The sequence below is a fragment of the Limulus polyphemus genome, unplaced genomic scaffold (genome assembly GCF_000517525.1).
Source record: "Limulus polyphemus unplaced genomic scaffold, Limulus_polyphemus-2.1.2 Scaffold3597, whole genome shotgun sequence".
Taxonomy (NCBI): Eukaryota; Metazoa; Arthropoda; class Merostomata; order Xiphosura; family Limulidae; genus Limulus; species Limulus polyphemus.
The window spans coordinates 71863-90815 of NW_013669207.1; the positions used below are offsets into that span (position 1 = coordinate 71863).

The following is an 18953-nucleotide window of genomic DNA, read 5'->3' on the forward strand; positions in this document are numbered from 1 at the left end:
CTTGAGACTGACAAATTTTATTCAACACTAGTTGGAGTACTCGTCCCCTGGACGGAAGTCATGTAAATTCATGATTAATGAAAGGTTATCTTAGGACATGAAAAGTTGCTTCCCTCATATGTAATTGAAAAACAAAACAAAAAACAAAAACGCAAAAATGCTCATAAAAACTGCAAAACACAAAATGTGCAACCGCAAATGTGCATGTATCTCTGCATAGACCCAACAAACCTTCATGTAAATATTTGGTGAAGATCCATTAACAGGGTGCGAAGTAGTGGTAAGAAATGCAAAAACGCCCATAAAACTGCAAAACGCAAAGCTGGAAATTTGTATGCACCCCCGCATGGACCTAATGAACCTCCACACCAATGTTTTGTGAAGATTCATTCACACCATGCGAAGTAGTTACATGGACATAGAACAGACAGTACTATTATATTTATATAGATTACTAATGAGATGTGATGTTAATATTTTTTTAACTTAGATAAAATTATGCACTATTTCTTTGAAATGTCAATCGATTTAATAACTGCATTTTAATCTCATTTTGGAAATTTGATTTCAGTTCTATGAAAAAGTATTGTTTGACCTTGTTTTAGGTAAAACAAATGCTAGGATTGAGCGAGGCTTAATGGTTGGCGTGATAGGCTACGTATTGAAAGATTCAAGGTTCGAGTCACGATATGCTGCTGAATAGGCTCCGCATTTCCACCTTTGGGGGCGTTTTAATTGAGACAGTCATTCCCGCTATTTTGTTAAGAATATTCGCATAATATGCAGCGCCTCACTCTGGTCAGTAGTTCTAAATTTAGAATGTCGCAGCTGAAAATGCTAATTAAAAATACCGTTTTAAGTTTCTTAATTTTAGGTTAATTTACTGCTCCAGGATTCTAGTTATATTTGTTCTTAGTTCTTTTTTTCTTTCAAATTTATTATTGACTTTTACATGAGGCTCTACGCTTAGTAGCCAGACATGGCCAGGTGGTTAGGGCACTCGAATCGCAATCTGAGGGTCGCGGGTTCGAATCTCCGTCACACCAAACATGCTCGCCCTTTCAGCCGTGGGGGCGTTATAATGTGACGGTCAATCCCAATATTCGTTGGTAAAAGATTAGCCCAAGAGTTGGCGGTGGGTGGTGATGACTAGTTGCCTTCCCTCTAGTCTTACACTGCTAAATTAGGGACGGCTAGCGCAGATATCCCTCGTGTAGCTTGGCGCGAAATTCAAAACAAACAAACTGCGCTTAGTAAGTCGTCTGCAATTCCGCGTCCCAGGTATAATATTTGAAAACCAATAAAAACATCTTAAGCTAATTATTTAACTTGTTTATGGTAGCTAACACCATATTTCTTTGAAAATTCTACAGAAATTACCAATGATTCCTTTTTTTTCAACGATAATGTGTTGTTTTTTTTCATTATTTATGGGTTCGTTTCTGCTCTGTAGACACAGCAGATAGCCCGATGTGGCTTTGCTATAACCAAACACCTAAACATTATTCATAATTTCCTGATTACGTATTATTCAAAATTTTAGCAGACTTTATTTATTTTAACTATGGTGTTTTGTTTACAATTAAGCACAAAGCTACATAATGGGCTGTCTGTGCTCTGCCCACCACGGGTATCGAAACCCGGATTTTAGCGTTATAAGTCCGCAGACATACCGCTGTGCCACTGGGTGCTTATGGTGGTTTGATTTCTATTTCCATTTGTATATTCAAGGCAAATCTACTAAGGTTATCTGTTGCTAGCCCAGATTATGAACTACTGACCAGAGGGAAAGTAACATCCTACCCCCCACTTTCAACGCTAAAGAATTGACTGTCGTTCTATATGGTATTAGAAATAAATATTTTCAGAAGATTAAACAAATCTTAATTTGTTTAATAATTTTTATACCATGTTTGTTAATTTTCGGACATTATTTCTTTTCAGTTTTGTTTAATATTGAAATTCTCTCTTTTGTTTTAGACGAAGTGTTTTCCCTTCTGCGCTTCAGTTGTTAACCATTTTTTAGTTGGTTTCTTTAAAGTTTTGGGTAGAAATCTATTAAATGAAATTCATATACTACTTTTTCTTCTTTTCATAGAAACGAATTTTCTACAAATAAACCACAAAACAATATGTTAAAACAATAACTAGGAGTTCTCACAGTTTCATTCTCCCTCTAGACACACTTGGTCCAAGTTTACTTTAATTAATTTGCAATATATTCGCCGTTCCTAGGACTTTGAAAATATTTAATTATCTCTAAGCTTAAGGATTGTCTTCAGATAAACGATCAAAATACGTGTTCAAAAACTGAAAAGTAACAATACAAGTATAAATATTATGCCCAAAGCAATATATATATATTTTAAACACTAAATGAGAACATAAAACTATATTTTCAGCATTTTATAATACTGTACACCTGTGTACAATTTGCCTGGAAAGATAAATGATATTAGGTGTTACGTTACTGGCCTTGGTGATCGCTTGTGATTTTAGGTGTTACGTTACTGGTTTTGGTATCGTCGCTGGTGATTTTAGGTGTTATGTTTCTGGCCTTGGTGATTACTTGTGAGTTTAGATGTTACGTTTCTTGCCTTGGTGATCGCTTGTGAGTTTAGGTGTTACGTTTCTTGCCTTGGTTATCGCTTGTGAGTTTAGATGTTATATTTCTTGCCTTGGTGATCGCTTGTGAGTTTAGGTGTTACGTTTCTAGCCTTGGTTATCGCTTGTGAGTTTAGATGTTACGTTTCTGGCCTTGGTGATCGCTTGTGAGTTTAGGTGTTACGTTTCTGCCTTGGTGATCGCTTGTGAGTTTAGGTGTTACGTTTCTAGCCTTGGTGATCGCTTGTGAGTTTAGGTGTTACGTTTCTGGCCTTGGTGATCGCTTGTGAGTTTAGGTGTTACGTTTCTGGCCTTGGTGATCGCTTGTGAGTTTAGGTGTTACGTTTCTTGCCTTAGTGATTGCCTGAAAGAGATCATAAGAGGCGGGTGACGCACTGACTTAAGCCTGTTACAAAAACACAACTGAAAGTCTAAGACAGTCAAAAGTTGTTTAAAATAATTATTTTATTATTAGATATTTGTATATTTGAATAAACTCGATTCACGTTTTTTAAACATTCTACTAGTAAAACAATATGTGCATTATTCATGAAATATTACCTGTAAAAATATCCGGTATTGAAGCGAAAAGCTTCTAAAACAAAAGTTAATAACTTGGAGAATGTTCACCGAATTATATATTTATTTAATAATTCTAATCCACGTTATGAATTTCAAGAAATGTTGATTACATGGCACGGGTGGAACTTTGCTTATGGTTAGTACACAGCAATATACAAGAAGAAAAAAATGTTTTAAGTAAAACTTTAAGACATTGAATTTATTTTTTAATACCTAATAGCAAAAAGGACACTTGTTTCATGCGTATTTTAGTTAGCTAGTATTAAACATAAACGTATTTTATGTATTCGCTCTCCTACTCGAGAGTGTAAAGCTAATCTATTTTGTAAGCTAATGAATGACAATTGATTATTAACTTCATGTACCATATTAAGTGATGAGGAGCAGATAGTTATTTGCTGCATGTACCGTATTAACTGATGAGGAACAGATAGTTATTAGCTGCGTGTACAGTATTAACTGATGACAACTAGCAACTTCATGTGCTATAGAAATTGATAAAGTGCAGATATTAAAAACTGGTAATTATCTAACTTGTTTAAACCTCCTGTTAACGTCTAAGATGAGCTGACTGACATAGTTTGATATCTAAAAACAGCTCTGGATGAAGGGATCCTAGTTTCATTAATTATGTCACGAAAACCACTATTGTGCTAAAGCTACAGCCAACAATTTATGTATGTAATACAGCTGAGAGTTTACTTGTTTTCGGTTAATTCTGAGTTGATGTGTCTGGTTGGACAGGGTATATTTGCTTCTTCTCTTGCCCAATTGGAAAGTAGATGACCAAAGAACCAATGACACGAGATATTACGTTATGTTTTTTATTAGCGTACGCAAGTTGCTTTTTTTTACAGTTTATTATATGAAATTTTGAAGGCGGTCCCTCGTTTTCTTTTTATTTACGGACCAACATTTCTAGTATAATTCTCTTGTTCTTCGAGTCACAAAACCGTACAAGGTGCACTTTATGAATTAACTTACGTTCTCGATTTTGTTTTATGGCGAATTGTTCTCTAAGCAATTAACTTACAGTAAGCTAAGGTTAACTCAAATACCATCACATTCTGTCAAAAGAGAGGACGTTTTAATTTGTTTTTTCAGCATTTCTCAATATTCATTTTCAATAGTAATTAACTGTAAAGAAGAGTCCTGTAACACTTCACTTTTGAAAGCTAAGTACACTAGAAAAATATTGTTTGATAATCAAGTTTTCAGTTAAGTTACGCCAATTTGAAAAAAAAAGAACAATAAAATAAAAAAACGTGCACCCAGAAGTAACCAGGATGGCTAACGGTAAGTTCACGGGGTTACAAAACTAAAATTCAAGGATCGAATCCCCGCAGAGGATAGAGTACGAATAACCCATTGAGTAGCTTTGCACTAAGAAAACAACACCAATAATGCACACAGGTATAGAGTTATTTAATTAATTTTTTTATTTCATTATAATAATTATTTCATTTTCTTTGGCTACATGAAAGTTCATTTTGTTTTGTATATGTATATTTTTTACTTAGTTCTGCACTCTAACTTTATTGGCAACTTGTTCACATCCTCATTCGAACTAGAATGTGGTTCCCACATGCACTGTAGAAATCTAATCCTAGGAAATGTCTGTCTTCACATTTGGTTTGTATGTTTGGTAATATCCTAAGCTAGCTTTGTTGGCCTGACAATCACGTGGAAAGACAGAGATGTTGCAAATCTTCTTTATCTAATCTTTCTTCGGACGTTAATGTGGATGATGAGGTATTCTGGTCGTGACTGCAGAGCTTGGATCTGTCAGTGTGTGTGTGATGAGATATTCTGATCGTGAACGCAGAGCTAACCATTAAGACACGCCTAGACCTTTTTCTTTGCAGAAAAGCACAAAATGCTGTTCCCTTTTAAAATGTATGCAATTCTGATCAACAATTAATCGTTATTGCAGAGACTTTATTGGCTTTTGTGCTATCAAACTGTGGTATACATGTTGTTGTAACTCTACTTCGAGAACCAGGTGAACAGACAGATAATTCTTTAGTGGTTTTTAATCATCTAAATCAAATCTTTCTTTCTTGGGTTTTTAATCATCTAAATCAAATCATTTTTCTTGGGTTTTTAATCATCTAAATCAAATCATCTTTACTGGGTTTTTAATCATCTCAATCAGATCATTCTTTACTGGTTTTTAATCATCTAAATCAGATCATTCTTTACTGGTTTTTAATAATCTAAATCAGATCATTCTTTACTGGTTTTTAATAATCTAAATGAGATCATTCTTTATTGGGTGGGACAGCTGTAAGTTTACGGACTTACAACGCTAAAATCCAGGGTTCGATTCCCCACGGTAGACACAACAGATAGCCCATTGTTGCTTTATTCAGAAAAATAAACGAACGTTAACGACAATTTGAAATCATATTTCAAACTTAATTCGAGTTAGGACTAGCCTAATTTGAAAGGGAAAGGGTCTGTCGATTTCTCCTTTAAACCAGATTCTTCTATGATATATATATATATATATATAATTTAACATGTTTCGATTCACCTTCTTTTCTCCAAAATCTTAGGAAGCATGAAAATGTATGTTCTCTTTAACTGATTAAACATGACCCTAGGACTGGATTCAGTGGTGTGATCGATACAAGAACTTTTTGTTTTTGGTTGTGGAGACGGTGACATTTGCTCCACTGGCCTCTGAGACTCTTGGATAGTACCAGCTACTGGTGCAGGTTTACTGTTGACAGGACTCTGAGAAAACTGCTTTGCTTGACTCAGAGAAGCAGCCTGTCTTTCTTTAGCAAGCATTTCTTCTCTCATCTTTTGGAGTCGAACTTCCCGCTCAATAATACTTTCCTCCATTTTGACACACTCCGTACTTGATTGTGTGAAAATTTTAGTCTCCTTCCGTGTAGCTAAAACTTCGTTTTTGAGGTTATTTCGCTGCTCAATACTAGTGTGAGTATCTTCAAAACGGTTTGGTACTTCATCTGTAAAACCCCTGTCCCAGAATCGGTCCGCAGAAGTAACTGAAGGAGACCGTAGACTATCGCCTGACAAATCACTACTCAAAGAAGAGTCTTGGGAAGTATCAAACGGTCTCTCATCAGACTTGTCGCTATTGTTCACTTCAGCTGTGTGCTGTACGGTACGTTTAAACGAGTCATCATTAAGCTCTAGACGTACAGCATTCTGGTGAGAAAAGTCTCCGTTCAGTTGTGGCTTACATGCAAGTTTGGCGTGATTATTCTGATAAACTAACTTTTCTTTCTGGTCCAAACTCAAATGATTAATATTTTCTTGTGTATGAATGGGAGAAATAATGTCTTGATGAGCCATCATCATCCGTTCCCAATATTTCTTGATGTTCTGTTTGTTTTGGAGGATAGAGGTTGAATCTATTGGTTCTGAAAAAGAAAAAAAAAGTTAATTTGCAAAACTTGTAGTTATTACTGGTAAAACCACATCTGTACTTCGACCAAAAATAAATTTCAGCGTGGTATCATAAATGTAACGTATCAATAAAAATATTAACTTTAAAGGGAATGCTAAAGTCGAGACAATTTTTAAACATATTCAATGAAGCTGGAGTAAGCGCCATCTGTTGTTCACCCGAGAAAATCCATAAAAATGGATATGGAGCTCCAAGTGACAATTTTAAGTTTATGTAGGTTACCAATAAATATTATACGAAATAGTGTTCAACCATCCATCAGAAAAAAAAAGTGAGGTATTAAATTAACGGAAAACCAGCAAACTCAATCATTATAATAGCTTCGAATATAGACTAATTTGCACGTTAGAACAAAATATTCACCGTAAACAGTCGAAAGGTAAATCAAAACGTGATATATCATATTGAATTACTAGAATAAGAATAATTAAATGTGGAGAATTGTAGTTAGTTTCTGAAATTAAAAGATTTTCGCACTGTACCAGTTCTTGGAAAGTTGAGAAAGAATATTCAAATTAAGACGAAAGAAAAGTGTACGATTCCCACTGTTAAAACAGTGGTATTCAAAAATATTATCATTACCCAATAACACCAATGACTTTAGCCGAAATATGCGGTTTTTATTTTATTTACTAAATAAAACTGTAGAGCGCCTCATACTGAATTAACTTAATATCTATACTGCGGGTTTCTATTATTATTATTATTATTATTATTTTTTTTTTTTATAATCCGTGATAAGACGATACAGAAAATTAAACCAGCAACTTTAAACCTAACATGATAGAAATACGAACAAATACATCTGTATAAATATACTACCCAAAAAGTAACAGCATAACAAGAAAAGTACTTTACTTGAGCAAGAACTTTCTATACACTGGCTTTTCCATTGTTGTAGTAGCATCACTTGGATTTGATATGAAGTAAAACAAGTTTAAACTGTTATAACTTATATTGTAGATTCAAAGTTTTAATACGACACATGCGCGGAATTTCAGCTAGTTACAAAAATACATTCTAACCGACTCCAGTGTTTATTATTTTGGAACTTAGAGCTAAGCCACAAAAGGTCTTTCTGCGCTCTTATGGCGCATCCACAGCCTAAAAATGCGGATCACGTTTTTACGAAAATGAGACGCGAACAATAGAACCACAGTCTGAAAAAGTAACCATCACCCCCCAAACGATTGCACAAACTGACCTCGTTCCCGGCTCCAGCTTTTCTTAACCGGGAGAATGGTTCCTTTGTTTTATATATTCGCGCAAAGCTACACAAGGGTTATTTGCGCTAGCCATCCCTAATTCTAAACTCGTAAACTATAAGGAATGTGGCTATAGGAAAGCACCCACCGCCAACTCCTTTGCTACTCTAATCGAATAGTGAACTTTAAAATGTCATTCTCACAACACGTTCACGAGCCAAAAATAACAAGTGTCATCCTCCTGGAACGGGATGAGAGCTAGCCAGTAAATTCAACCTATAGATATAATATAAACCAGACTAAATACGTTGTGTCATTAACATTACGTATACATCAAATACTACTTTTATCGACACTTCTAACAAAGTTCTATATAATTAGAGATACACTATTACTTTAGTATGAAGATAAACTGTTTTATGATTAGTCAAAACACCAGGTGTCTCTTGGGGAAGGGGTCGTATCCCCCATCACACAGAAGGCCATTTCTTAACAATCAAATCAGAATACTCTTATCAACAGATATAGCAAGAGAAGCCTTCAGTTTAACTAGTTACGTCCAGAAGTATCCATTGACAGAATTATGACTTGGGGTCAGTTTCAGGGTTTCCACGCATGCGCCAATCACAGTGCCAATCTCGCAGGAAAGGGAAGAGTTTTTTAACCCCAGAACTGAACATGTCTATTATAAGCGGAGCGTTATCAAAATGAAATCGCAACATGAGTACACAGACCTGTCAGAGAAAATGCGGATCTCATGTTTTAACCATTGTTATTTCACTGATAGAGGCTCTACGCACAGGTTCTTACATTTTCGGACTGTAGAAATACCACTAGAAGAGGGGTATATTACATCATATGAAGTGTTTGATTCAATCCGTGATTATTAATAAATTAACTGCCAAAATACAATAATTTTATAGTTGTAATAATTCCACTGCTTGTTCTAAAAAATAATGAATTTCTTATTACTTTCCTTCTTGTGACGTGAAAAACAAAACATACCGTTGATAAAGTCTTAAAACTAGATTTTACCATGTAACATATACCACATCTAGAAAACTGGCTAGTTTGGGTTAATGGCTTCCTTTTTTAACCACTGAATAACATTAATATGTTACCGAACAGTATATGAGAACAGCCTAAACGCTTTAAAAACATGGCTAACCATAGAACAACCAATGAATTTCTTAAGATAATTATTTATACACCAAATTACTTGTAGATTCAAGACTCAGTTGGTAACAAGGTCCCTAATAACAAAATCACAGAGTGAAATGTAAAAAAAATATCGTCAGTATTGATATTAATACCATTAATTATTACCGGGGTTTCTTATGTACTTCACATCGAAAATAGGCGATTTAATCCTACCCTTTCTTGTGTTTTTTCCCCATCAAGTGGTGCGACAGACGAAAACGACTGTTAGTGTTAGCTTGAACCAGATCGCGTATGCTTAACAGTTGAACCTGCTTCGTCTTTCTTCTAAGCCTACTTTTCGACGCGCTTGCGTGCATCTTCGTTAGGCCTAGGAAACTGATCTTTGACTGGGCTCTAGAACAAGTTAGTCGTATCACGAACATCTCACATTTATTAGATATCTAGACCCCTTACTGGTAGCGAATGGCGCGTGAAGAATAAACAAAAAAAAACGATGGTTATTTTTTTTCATTAGGCAAGTAATATCGGTCCTTCGAAACAAAGAAATTAATATTAGTATTGGCAATAATGACGACATAGAACTGTAAACAGCTATAAACCACAAACCAGTTTGAATTTCTCTATTTTGTGAACATTTTCTGTCAGCCGCCTTTTCCTCTATGTGGTATAATAACAATTAAACATCGAACAAAAACCTCTTGTTGTAGACGTACAAAGTAATGCTTAAGAATGGAAACCACTGCACATTAATACTTGCACACATACGTATGATCCAAGTTAATTCTGTATAATACTTAAAGCTGACGTGTAGTTGTCTGTGAATTTAATATTACTAACCCTTAGATTACCAACAGAGGTAAATTAAGTTTTGCATTAGGTTTCATTGGTAACGTGTTTATATTCTTGGTCTTATAATAACTAAAACTAACTTATTCACACGATCCATATTCGCCATACACGCCTGTTTCGTGGCTCGATGACAAGACTACAGAATACAGATGCGATAGCGAAAATTGTATTAATAAAAAAGGTTTTAGTAATCGATATTTGATTGATTTACGATTTTAATACTTCACACAATCTCTCCCTAACGTAGTTGAAGCTTCTCTCAAGGTGGACAACTTTTACCTAAAATATTCATTGTAAATTGGTTTCTTTCATGTTGGACAAGTGAAGTCGTACAGAACTGAATACCTAACGTAGTTGAAGCTTCTCTCAATGTGGACAACTTTTACCTAAAATCTTCATTGTAAATTGGTTTCATTCATGTTGGACAAGTGAAGTCGTACAGAACTGAATAAGTGAGGATAAGGAATACACGAGGTTAAATAGAAACGCTTGGAGACTCCAATTAAATTTAAACAGACCTGAAAGGTAAATTAAAAATACCGTATAAAACTCCGAGTATTCAAGTCTGGTACACAACTATCTGTTGAACCTGAACAACGGTTTTATTTACTTACCTCAACTTTGGAGAAATAACTTTAAAACTGTAAGTCATTCGCTACTTCCGCAGTTTTCCAAGACGTCCTTTCTCTAACACAGAGAAGCAGAGAGAAATAATTTGATACTTAGCTATGATAGCAAACAAACTGGCCCGTCTTAAATACACGACAGTTAGCTTGGACTACCTGGCGTATACTAAAGGAAGCTTAAATGATTGGTCAGCCAAGCTAAGCAGTTACCCGATCCTGAGTATGAGGTCACGCTTGAAGAAGAACTTGCCTTCGGAAGGGGAAAAACATAAATAGATAAAAACTGAAGTAAAACTCTTTTAAAAAAGGGGTGATAAGGACAAAGTACTAATAAAAAAAAATCCAAGTGCTTTACCCACAACGTCCAGAATTCATCCACATGGTAGTTAACTTTCTAATAACAGCTTTTTCTAGGAATCTCGAATGCTCTCGCGTAGTATTTTCGTTAAGCATTCATTCCCACCAGGGTAACCTGCAATAGTCTCGCGAGGCACGAGATTCACTTTGGCCGAAACCTGACTGGGATAACCAAACTTTTTTTCAACGCTGAACCTGAATATCCCCTGGTCCAAAACATGGACCGAATCCCGATGAAGAAGATGGATCATATTTTCTTGTTTGTTTGTTTAGCCCAAGTCCTGAAAATTGTAGGCCTTCTCAAGGACTTATGCCACTCCTGTCTGACAGATATTGCAATGTTTTCATCATGAGTATTCCTGAATGGTATGATTTACGTCAGATGTTAAGAGTATTTTATCAGGTCCTTGACCGAGAAGTTTGTAAGAGTATAAACACGTTGTTTACATATTAATATTTTCTATCTGCACGAGTGTAAGTTCCTCATTTTTCGAAGATGAAAAAAAAGAAGAAATCCATCATTTATTTTTTTAAACCCTAAATAATCGGTGGGGTCATCTTGAATAGTGTTGAACCGTGGGTATCTTTTCTTACCGTAGTGTAGACGCTGTGTAAAGTGACGAAGTCTCTTTTCTTACCCTAGTGTAGACGCTGTGTAAATTGATGAACTGTCTCTTTTCTTACCCTAGTGTAGACGCTGTGTAAATTGATGAACTGTCTCTTTTCTTACCCTAGTGAATTACTTTGTGTACTCGATCTATAATCGCATAAAAAGTTGTTCCTTGCGATCATTTTCATTAACAATGGTTAGAACTATATAAATTCAATATTTACGAAGAAAACAAGAGCCTACATACACGTGCAACACTGACGATTAAGAGAAAGATCCTGTGTAAGAAATACATTTAAGGTTTGGAGATTAATAATCACAACGCCTTAAGCCGAGACTAACAATGGCTTAAAAGGCTGTTCACCTTCGTTGTTTAATACCAAAAGAGAAGCCACCTTGGAACAGCCTTATAGTCAGATAGAAGAATGTAAACTCAAGATCATTATGAAACTCAACTGTAAATGGATCATTATTCACGAGAACGTGCTGGACGTGACAATCGAAATACGAAACGGTTAAATTCGAACAAGTGAACCAAAAATTCGTGACGATACCAGTTCTGATTACAAACTGAGTTTCCATTTTGTGTCTTAAAAGTGAATCTTATAATTTAATGTTTACCAAGTGTCGCCCTTATGGCAGATAGCATCATTTCCAATAAATACTTTCATGGATCAATGATCTTCAGCCTAAAAAAAATAACGACTATAACGTATAAACGAATTTGTTCCGTTGATATGTGATGTCATGTTTGACAAGACCCATCATCTTTAGACCACTACAAGTAAAAACGTTTGTTTGAAGGTTTATAGAAGATTTCTCTATCACTGTCGCGAAGAAGGGTCATTGTCACCAGTTCACTTAACATGGGGAAAGTCCAGTTTGAAGGTTTTTTGTGGTTTCTCTCTGGCAGTGTTACTATATTCTACTGTAAACAGACATTTTGCCTGAAAGTGTATAAAAATCTCGTGTACAATAAAACTCGCGGTCTTCAGGTCTCGAAAAAATGCCGATTTAACTCCTGCCTGTACTGTTCTCGACAAGAAAGTCCACTATGATTAAAAACCTAAAATCTTTTCATGTAATAAAGTTCTGACAATCTTTCTTATGTACATACATCAGGATTTACTTCTTTTTTTTTTTTAGTGTGGGCAGTTTATAATCGTACCTTTAACATAATTACGTTGGGCACGAAGTTTGAATAATAAATCTTTCTGATTGGAGTAGTCAGGTGCATCTTTCAATAGGATAATTTTATCCAAGGAAACACTCGGATAAAAGCAAATTTAAAAGTATAACTTGTTTAATTTTTTGCGAGCCAGGTATTTACTTTCGGTGCTCGAATCAGATGCATCGAAACCAAGCCACAAAAGACTACAGGTACAATATTTCAAGAAGTATTGTTTTAACTGTGTACACTTCCAGTGCATTGTTTATCCGCCTAGCAAGTTTTGGACGACGATTTATTATTCAGATTTCATGTCCAACGTAATTATTATGAGAAGGTTAAAGGTCATCCAAAACAGATGCAGTCCATTAATTAACAATGCATTTCAGGTTTTCTCTCTGTCTAAACCATCTCTACCAATTGTGTAGCTCATTCATACTGTTTGTGGTGTCACCTATTGTGTTTTACTTGAAACAATCAGTAGGAAGATGATCTTGTATAGACGGTTATTTCTTTATAGTTTCTGGAAAACGATAAACTAAAACTTTTTTACTGAGATATTCTGAGTCAACTTAAGAAGTAGTCACCAGCAGGGGGTATATACCGATTGTTGACAACACACAAAGCAATCACCACCAGGGGGCGTACAGATTGCTAACGACTTCTAGCGTGGCAGTCATCAAAAGGCTGGGCTAACGGTGGCGTACAGAAACGTTATCAGTTCTTTTATTAATTCAAAACAACCAAAATTCTTAATATTATCACAGAAAATTGACTTCTATTGTTTTGGACAACATACAAATCTATGCAAAGAAGATATTATTATTATTTAGCGCAAGAGTACACAATGGTCTTTCCGCGCCCCGTCTACCACGGGGAATCGAACCCCGGAATTTAGTGCTTTAAGTCCGTTAACTTACCGTTGACCCACTGGAGGATCAAAACAAAAGTATACAACATTTTCTCAGGACTTATTTTCTAGTTTCTTTTTCTGCGAATTCATACAAGGAAACTAAGTCTATTAGTTCTTAATACGATCACAGTGTGGTGTTTAACGCGAGCAAACAGCCGATGACCTCGATAACACACAAAAAGCAGTAGATATTTTCCTCGTACAGCATTTTTAATTCAACGTGTTACAATAAATTAACAGCACACCTCTTCAATACTCTGCATGTCCTCTCACGTCAATAACAAAGAATTTCGTGACCTCAATATGTTAACATTATTTCCACGAACTCAGTTTCTGGCATTAAAAGGGAATTGTTTGTATTATTGCTAAGCTACTTTTAAAAGTACACCCTATACAAAACATTTTGCACATGAAACAGTGGTGATATGTCCCCTTGGCAACGGACAATGGTATACTGTCTCCCCTGGCAACGGACGCACACTGTAGCGACTTTTCTTGGCTGCTGTATAGAGTGGGTGGATACCCAGAAAAAGTTATGATGGCGATGAAACTGGTTTAGAGACTCACGCAACAAGCTTTCTAGTTTCACTATGTGGTCCAGAGTATAGAATAATAGACAATAGCCAACAACAACAACAAAAAAAAAAACATGGCGGGGCAAGGCCAACGACTTACTCGAGGTTAGATAAAATGCCACTAATTTTTTTTTAATAAGGTTCAGAAGCTACGTACCGTATTGTTATACTCAGATAGTGTTCGGCTTAGTTTAGGCAACAATGGTTCATTATCATAAGATTTTGTTTGTAATTAAGCACGAAGCTACACAATGGGCTATCAGTGCTCTGCCCACCACGGGTATCGAAACCCGGTTTCTAGCGTTGTAAGTCCGTATTAGCATAAGAAACACCCTTAAACATATACACTTGAATGAACAGACGAAACGTAATTTTCGTTTAACTATATAATTTAAAAACGTTCTCTTGTTAGTGCCTAAAACGAAGTAATACAATGTTTCTTTAGTTCACGGGGGGACTGGCCCCCCAAGCTAATGCTGTCCAATCTAAATTTATATTTGGCCCATTATATACCTCAATGTGTACTTCCCCCCCTGTAAAAAAAGAACCAGGAACATTGGCCCATTACATACCTTAATGTGTACTCCCTCCGTAAAAAAGAACCAGGAACAGGGATTGCTTCCCCATGTAAAAATGAAATAAAAATATTGTAGCAGTAACATAAGCCGTTCCTAATAAAAGTTGTTCTCTAATCTTGAATTATTTCACCAGAGTTCCTCTAAACTTTTATTAAAGTTGAGATAATTCGTTAAATTACACACATTTCGACCTTATACCAATGTATGAATCCAAACGGTTTATTAACCGATCAACATAACGTACCTGACCATGATTAACTGGCTGCGAATTCAATCTTCTTCCACCTTTCACCGTCAACACTTAAATTCCCCTTGTCAACCTCTGGTTTATTGTACTGTTTCTGCTGAAGTGACAACCCTAAACTCCGATTTAACTTTTTAAGAGAAGAAACCATACGTTAAGCTCTAAATATTCTACTTTCTCCTGGACGGGCGGTTATAAACGTCCAACTAAGCCACGTGACGAGCAGTACAGTACTGTGTGTTCCTGTACCTAACAGGTGCTTTAGATAGGTAACGCCAGTATCTTATCAAGAAAGTTGACATTAAAGCTAGCACGTCTGGACCAAGAGAGGGCGCTCCCCACATTCCATCATGTGGAGTGAGTTAAAGAAATATTTACATTATGAGTAATGTTTTTGTCGGTCGACACTGTTTCGTGGTGTTTCAAATTGATTAATAGGTCCAACAAAACTATGAATAAACAAACACTGCGCGTGCGTACCAACAGCCATAATTTATCATATATTGCAGTTATTACAAAAATACAACTTGTTATTTCTATAAACTTTATACATCAGAGGTCGCTCTACTGAAATACTTATAAACAGGTGAAGTCCATTTCTCGAATAACAAACGTAACCAAAGTAAAACTTGTGACAGTTACCCTTATATCACACAGAACACGAAAACAATGTCTATAATACGACGGATGCTCTTGAAAAACAATTATTTTGTTCACAACTCCTCATCTGTAGTTCCAATTTCAAGCGCGCTCCAATATATCAGGTTTGGACAACATCCTTGAACTTTAGGGAAATCAAAAAGGCGAATAGAAAAAGGACAGGATGAGTAACTTATAATTTGAGGGTTATTTATTTAGCCACACACGGGCTACCTGCGCATAGCGAATTTTGAACTGATAGAGCAGAGAGAAAGCACCCAGTCAACAGCACCCACCGGCAACTCTTAGGCTACTCTAATCAAGTAGAGATTTCACCGTCACTCTCATGATGCACTCAAAATGCAGTGCATTTTTTATGGAAACTGGATGCAAACCATGAACCCTCGTATTCACATTCCAAGCACGCCCGACTATCAACATCTCATATTTCAACGGAATTAAAAAAAATTCACGACAATTTCAGAGTTCTTCCATCCACTGTAAAGTTAACCATTAACAATAACTAAGTTGTTTATAAATTAGTAGCTACCAAACAGGTTTTTGTCTCACCTTTTTGTTGTTGTTTGTTTATTTAGAAATCTGGTCGTCTCTAACGTAAAAGTTAATTTTATGGGATTGCTGTTTTATCGCTCTCTCACCAGTATTTATTTCCGACTAATTTAACTACTGATTTAAAATCAGATCCTCTCAATTTTTTAACCAAAAGTTGTATCGAATTCCTCTTGTCCAGGCTTTTATTTCTAAATGCTTCTTTAAAGTATAGTTAATCTAAAAGCATACGAGTAAAAGTGAAGAAGAGTGTATAAAAACATGTCAACCACACAATATCTACTACACCCAGTGCCGATGAGGCCTTTCGTACAATACCAGTGCTCATCAAGCCAGCTGAGAAACGACACATACAGAATTGGTTGAGATGTTATTTATATTTATAGCGTGTAAACTAGATTAAGTTGATGGAAGTGTAATTATACTAGTTATTTATGAATCAGAACAAAAGTAAGGTAAGGATTAATAAATAGTATGATACAATATATATTTAACACCAGTTAATTAGAGAGTAACAAAAACAGCACAAAAGGAATTTTGTACCAGCAAGAGTGTCTTTACGCCCCTGGGAAAACGCCATCTATGTGTTCATTAGTCCAAAATAACCGACTATATGTATTCCACCTTATAATTTGCATCGTCGATGATCCTATACACTACGTAAAGTTTATAGGTCAAGGGTCATAAAACATTATTTTTAGGAGCATCCAATCGGCACAAATAAGGTATTCAAACTACAATTTGAGTAGTTTCTAATTAACCTGAATCTTTTGTTCAACAATATTTATATTTACAATAGTATAATAATTTAAAGTGACGATTAGCCTTATTTTGGGCCGTTTGGACAGTTTTTTACATAGTGTCAAGTGGTCACTTACCTTTATTGTTACGGAGATATGTCAGAGAAACGCAAATTTGTTTTTAAGGTTACGGAGATATATCAAATAAACGCAAACTTATCTAAACGAACACCTAATTTTTTACACGAATCTATAAAGAAGCCACTTAATGATATTTGGTATCTATGTATATGGTACATACCCCTAGTGTCCGGTAGATGTAACATTATTGCTACAACGCCCCTCAGAAGGATTATACCAGGGAATAGCAACCAACTGCATAAAGAGAATGACAAACTTGGCTATTTGGCGGCCATTTTGTTTTTCGCAAATTTAGAAACCTAAAACTGAACAAGTTATTAAGCGGCATTTCCGGGCCCAGCAGACGCAGAATTACGTTAGCAGCATCTACCCCAAAATGTCTTATGTTTTTTTATTCAGACCCTTCTTCATGAAATCCACCTGGGATAAACCAATCGGGGAAACTCTACAATGCAGGTAAGGCTACTGCAGTCACAAAATGATAAAAGACAGAAATTACTAACCTTTTTCTCGGTAAACAAATCTGACGACTGCAGCAGCATTTCTTGGTTTTTGGATTTAATCGTAACGTTAAACTACCGCGTAGTTCTTAAAAGATCCATTGTGTAAATAACAAAAATAAACAAGAGGCAAATAAAACCCTTTAGGGCAGACCTTTTGTGAAGTATGATATTATTTAGGCCATCTTTTTTCTTATTCCTTAATCCGGATGAAGCTTGAATTAACACTGTACTCATTCCTATATTTACATTCGACATACTGTAAAAATGCGTTTAAAACAACATGCCTTAAATACCATAAATATCTACAAGATAACTACTACTTAAAAGGCATTTTCCCTTTGTCATTTTAGGTTGAACTACTGGATTTTCTACATACAAAAGAAATTAGGCTTAAAAAATCTTGAACTATTAACGTTTCCCGAATATACTTACGAGTTCTATGAACTCGGTTAAAAGCAAAGGTTATTTTGGATTATGAGGTACGAGATGAAAACCCCCTATGCTAGAAATTAATTACAGATAAATAAATAAATACTTAAGGACTGTTAGGACCTCTTAGTATGTTAAAACTAGTTTTCTATTTCGGTAAGCCTAAATTTATTTAAAAAAAGGACTTATTAGCAACGATGTGTAACGAACTGTTGAAGAAGGGTTATTGTCTTGCTACAAAAATGGTGCCACAGAACCTGGATTGTCCTGAGAGTACACACTGGCGCCCAATAACCGGATAAATTCACAGAAATTATTTTAATAAACAATCGTAGCAAAAAAAAAAAAAAAAGCCACTTGACAGCGATGGTCTTCCGAGTCGGAGAGCATTTTGTAGTGTTAGAAATTTTTCGGTGAATTGAATTTTAAACAGAAGAGACAAATTAGATTTCACGCGTTGCTTAAACATATTCTCTCCAGTCTGTACACAGACGTACATTTAAAGTTGTAATAAAATAAAGTACGTAAATAATTAGATAATCTTCAATATTTAGATAATTTGTCATCGGAGTCGTTCCTTCTATCAACTATCAACATTGTCTTTAACGCAAAGCTATACAATATGCTATCGCGGGGAATTAAACCTCGAATTTTAACACCGGGGGGGGACCACTGTGTATTCCTCACCAATTTATTATGTGCGACTAAGATGTGTATTTATTATTGCAAATACCTCTTTTCAACAGATGGTTTGGGGTAGTGTTACACCTCTAATACTAAAAGATCCCAGAGAAGCACATTTGCACCATGAAAATTCTAATACTCTCTACTCCGAGTTTTACTGAGTAAGCGACAAAGAGAACAGATCCACAAACACTGTAGAGAAAACGTTTTGTTGAGAGGAACTTAGGAATAAGTCGTGTTGCTTGCACTTTGAATTGTGATAAAGGATGTAGAAGATACTAAAAACAAAGCCCCAATATTGTTAGATAAGTAATAATACCAAAAAACAAACCT

At 35.5% G+C, this 18953-nt stretch overlaps 1 pseudogene; it reads right to left on the bottom strand.

Moving 5' to 3' along the window:
• Positions 1-18953, bottom strand: part of LOC106469661 — a 47961-nt pseudogene that overhangs the window by 6565 nt on the left and 22443 nt on the right.